A 5,566-nucleotide genomic window follows, 5' to 3' on the forward strand; every position below is an offset into this window, starting at 1 on the left:
TTTTTTTTTTAAATATTAGATAAATGCTCTACAATACGCTTTTTTATTTCCTGGTGATACAACCTACAGACCTGATACAACCTACGTACCTCACATGGCAGAGATCACATTCGATGCAGTATACAATATGGTGGGAGTCGGAATCAATTAACTAATTAATAGTGTGGCTCAAATCAGAGGGCAATACAAACTGATATTTTAATTTACAGCAAACGTACAAACATTACATCAGCTGCCTGAACATTTTAAAACATCCTTTGGGGTGAGCCAGGTAGATGGAGATTTTTATTGGTGAGAAACACTAGGGAAAGCAAGTTACCCATAGACCGCTCCTTTTTGGCCACACATCTGAACCCTCCTTTCAAAATTCCCTTCAGGTTATCATCCCGATTAATCACTGCTAAATATCTGAAAATCTTAGTTTTAATCTGACAGAATGGTAAACTGAAGGGTGTGGAAAAGGTCAGAGGCGAAACTGTTCTAACGTTATCAGCTGATCGCTCATTATTGTAAAGGATTCCTGCTCTGGACTTGGAGTTTACTTTATTATAGGCAGAACTGATTGGAGATCTACGATAGCCCTAATATATAATCTGGGTGACAGCGAAAGGATTGTAAGATGCTATTAGCTGAAACCTTTTTCCTAAAAAGTGATGAACGAACTCAGTCACTAACAGGATCCCTTTCTAAAAAAAAAAAAATCCAAAGAAGGGACTCGAGAACTTGGGGGAGCAAAAGTAAGCCGTAGATTAAAATCATTGTTAATAAGATGTGATGCAAAATCCAGGATGACAGCGGTATTGCCGGACCATACAATGAGCAGATGGTCCATGTATCGGTGGTACCACATTATATGGTTAGAAAAAGAGTTAGTAGGGTTAAAAATAAAAACTTCTTCCCTCCACAACATAAACATAATTGCAAGGGATGGGGAGAATTTTAAACCCATTGGGGCGCCCTCTATTTGTAGGAAATACTCTGAATTGAGAGTGAAGAAATTGAGGCCCAATAAATAATTTAGTGCCAGAACGATGAACTTTCTAATTCAGCACTATCAGAGCTATATCTGGTCTAATGATGTTGTGCTTCTACTGTAGCTAGATGATGGGGAATAAGAGGATATAAATCAACTAAATCACAAGTAAAAAAAGAAAACTCATTGGTCCAGTTAAATTTGTCAAATATTTTTATAACTGTAGCCCTGTCTTTTAGATAAATGGGAATTCTGGTCACCAGTGGTTGTAAATGATCATCCAACCACCCACTCAGGCCCTCATTCACTGATCCTATACCCGAGATAATGGGGTGAATGGGGGAAGGGAAAAGCCTCCTTGTGGGGTTTGGGTAACCCATGGAAAATGGGAATAATAAAATAATCAAATAATAAATATTTCTTTATTTTATTAATGACGACATCACTATGTATTTCCTCGTCTAAGCATTTAGAAAGAGCATTCAAAAATAGTGTAGTGACGTCTGACATTAGCCGTTTGTAGGTGTCCTTGTTATTTAATTTGTTGGCAATATTATTTTTATTATAATTTTTTCCTAATTTCTGCATTGTTCTCTGATTAGCCCATTATCTGTTCATCTATTGTTTCAGTCTACTTCAAAATGAGTCTCCCATGATTCCCTTCTTCATACTATGACTAATGGCGCCTGTTTGCACCAGAAATGTGTCAGTTTTTATTTCACTTTCACATGGATTTACTCGTTTTTATAAAATTTACAAATAACTATTTTTTATTAATTGAATGGAAGTGCCACAAAAGCCCTCTATTTTTGTCTTGTTACAATAATAATAATATAAAAATAATATAATAATATCAGTGTACACCAGGTCTGATGTCAGAGATGTCGCCATGACGAACGCAACTTTGGTGATTGTGACACGCAGAATTCTCAGCATAAAACCCTTCCACACCAGCATTCCGCTGCCATTTCTCAGTGATACACTTTTGCATCACAGAGTTTTGACTCCCTTGCTGGATTTTTTCGGATTTTCACAAGGACTATAAAGCAGAGACACATTGACGTCATGCCACCTAGTAGGAGAGACAGGAGGACATTCAGATTTCGATATTCAGGTAATTTCAACCATTGCCTTTTTACATCTGAAAACCAAATATCCCAACTAAACCATTCCCTGTTAGCCTCTAACTAAGTCTCAAAGTATGAGGGGTACCTAAAAGAAAAAGGAGTCATCCTCTGGGGAGCTGGCAGACTGACTCAGAAGGGTTCCTCAAATATTCAACTAGTGGCGCAGGCCCCTACTACAAGTGTCTCGCCCCGCAGAAGACAATACCTATTTTTTTTCGGTACCCCCTTTTTTTATTAAAAGGGATAAGAAAGCTACAAAAGCTAAATATGATAAATATATAATAAAGAAATAAAATATTTATGATCTGGAGTAGATTTCTGGTTTTGTCACATGAGCAGCCTACACAATAGGACCTCTTAATGAATTTGGTGCATCTTCATCCAGTGAACTTTTGATCAAGGATGGCATTAAAAACACTGTTTTTGACTAATTTCATCATAAGCACACCTCAGCATTTATAGCACTGCTACATCTACAACAAAAAAACAAAGATTTTATTAAAACTGCACAAAGCCTCCAGTAAATAATATTTTACTGCAATCAGGTTCTACTACATTATGCTGCTCTCAGATTACGGAACAAACAGCTGCTGAGAAATTCACTTTAAATGCAGATAATCTTGACCTTAACATGCAAACTACATAAGATAAATTATCCTAATCAAGAACTGTGCTCTCCTTATATGACAATTCTGTCTGTGTTTTGCAGTCTTTGATTCATAGACAAGTAACACATGTGAGCTAATATAATGTTATCATTTACATAATGTCACATTTCCATAGAGATCTACATTGATTATATCTGCACCATTTGTTTTTCAGGACCCTTTAATATCGGGGGTCAAGGATTTCGAAGAATAGATGGACATTCGAGTACTAGAACATCTGAACTCACTTTTGTACATCGGATCAGATCTCGGAATAATAGATTGATCACAGTGACCTATACAGTGAGAATTACTGAGACGATCGAAACCAATTATAATGCTGCTGATGAATTGAACAACCAATCAGAGAGGACAGAGCCGGCCCACAATGACACCCAAGTAGCCGCACCCTCGAGGACCAGCCCACAGTATTTCACTGAAAATTGCCCAATATGTTTGGATGTTCAACATCAGGACAACATCTCCTATTTATTGTGTGGACATTCATTTCATATTGCGTGCCTAGACACATGGCGTCTCTACCATCAGACATGCCCCCTGTGTCGTGCCGCTATCACCGGCGAGCATTAGGTAGGTATACTTATAGGTGCATATATATCTTTTATCCAACATGTATTGGCTTCCTTATTCAGAACAGTATTAAATAAATTCCCCTGGTCTGATAAGCGGCCTGTGCAGAATTGCTCTTTGCTCATCTCCCTTCCTTTTTCTGCTGGCTGCGCTTTCATCCCTCTCTATCTGGAAAGATGCAGGTTTTATTGGGAAGCGTTGATGGGAGGGGTTGGTAGTAATAGGACTTGGTGCCGCCTGATGCCGCCTGCTGCGCTAGTTTAGATAATAGTCTAATTATCACCGTAAAGTTTTGTAGTCTCCAGGTCATAGTCGGTACAAGTGAGACGTGACATCTAATGGTACTGTTTGCCTAATATTAATTACATAGAGATGTAATTGCGGCATATTTATACTATTTGTTTTTTAGGAGCCCATGCTGCCAGGAGAATTATTGGAAGCTCATGGACAACACCAACATCATCCACGTGTCCATAAAACCAACCATACAGCCATACAACCACGTGTCTGATTAGAACAACCAACCAGACAGGACTGCTATGCCACCCGAGTAGCCGAACCATCAGCTACTACCCCACCAAAGAAGACAGAAAACCACACAATCTGATTTGATATTCTGTGACAACAGACAATAACTATCTGTATTTAAATAAATTATTGATTTTTTTTATCACATTGGACAAAAATAAAGCTTGAATATGCCTTCATTATACAATATATATATTTAGATATTCTTGTCTAATCAAGGAAACTTCAAAAACGATTTTGTATATTATCTTTGTAACAGTGTAACAGACTAGAAATAACAACATTACCATTGTAAAGTAGAAATAATTGGAATAGATAGACGCGCAGATGAAATCATATAATTTACCCACTTTATCGTGGATAGAACGTGTCAACGTATTTAAAGCCTACCTTATGCCTTTAATATTATACTTTATGAATATGGTACCCATTCGTCTCCCCCTCACCGTCTTCAAAAATATAAAGACTTTAATATCTAAATTTATATGGAGAAATAAACCAGCTAGGTTACCTTTTAAACTATTATCATACCTCACCTCAAGCGGTGGTTTGGGACTACCTGACCCTCACATCTATTACAAAGCCATACATTTAAGTAGATGGCTGAGAATTACAGTTGGCCTTGAGAAAGGTATACTAGACTCGGTAGACATGGCTCTGTTGGACAATGGGGGAATGCCATTCTTGTCGCATTCAAAACCAACGGCTTCGTTGGGTCTGGATGAAATAACTTTAGCTACCCTACATATTAGACGTTCTGTTTTGAATGAACTGCCTCCAGAATCATTTCCATCTTCCTTAACTCCTATTGCAGTCATTCCTTATTTAATCAATCCTAACTTTGAGGACTCATATAACTTGTGGTCGAAGCTCCCTATGGATTCTCTCTCTAGTTTTTATGAGGGTAAAATTCTCAAAAATAATATTTGGCCCAGCAACGCCCTGGCGTCCCCAAGAAATTTTTTACAAGAACACCACACTAAACGTATACTTACGCAATTCAGAGATCGGTTCCCACACAGGTCCAACTGGTCATGGCTAGATCTCATGCTTAAAACAGGTTCAGCTAGATATAAAGTTATATCCCGCATGTACTCCCGACTCATTACTCCTTCTCAACCCTCCAAACCCTCTTTTATATACTCTTGGGAATCTGAATTAAATTTTACTTTCTCAGATGACCAGATTTCTAAGATGTTGAAGTTTGCCCGAGGCTTCTCTCGATGTATCCTGCTGCAGGAAAACTCATATAAAATACTAACCAGATGGCATATGACACCGGTCAAGCTCCATCATCTTGGTTTGTCTGACTCTGACTTGTGTTGGTGGTGTCGAGTCACCCAAGGGAACCATACACACATATTTTGGGAATGTCCTATCATCAGAAAGTTCTGGGAGGGAATCGACTCAACATTTAAAAAACTAAAACTAACCAAAACTAACCTACTAGCTGTTGAGGCTATTCTCTCGTGCCCGACAAATAACTTCAGACCATCCAGACATGGCCTTCTCCCCCTAATGCTTAGTGCGGCAAAGCATTTAATAACCACCCATTGGAAGAGTGAATCCCCTCCAACACTAGGTGAATGGTTTAACAAAATTGACCATATCTGTAGACTGGAGGAACTCTCAAGTTGGGAAGCGCATGTCCATGAACGTTTTGTATCAAATTGGCTCCCCTGGAGAATGTTTCGATCCGA

At 38.4% G+C, this 5,566-nt stretch overlaps 1 long non-coding RNA gene across 1 annotated transcript; it reads left to right on the plus strand.

Moving 5' to 3' along the window:
• The first annotated feature begins 1,942 nt into the window (after nucleotides 1–1,942).
• On the plus strand, nucleotides 1,943–4,018 carry LOC143788922 (uncharacterized). The gene is made up of 3 exons (XR_013218754.1): nucleotides 1,943–2,087; nucleotides 2,923–3,338; nucleotides 3,748–4,018. It is a non-coding gene; the product is annotated as an uncharacterized LOC143788922 (long non-coding RNA).
• The last annotated feature ends 1,548 nt before the right edge of the window (nucleotides 4,019–5,566 follow it).

The sequence above is a fragment of the Ranitomeya variabilis genome, chromosome 8, assembly GCF_051348905.1.
Source record: "Ranitomeya variabilis isolate aRanVar5 chromosome 8, aRanVar5.hap1, whole genome shotgun sequence".
Taxonomy (NCBI): domain Eukaryota; kingdom Metazoa; phylum Chordata; class Amphibia; order Anura; family Dendrobatidae; genus Ranitomeya; species Ranitomeya variabilis.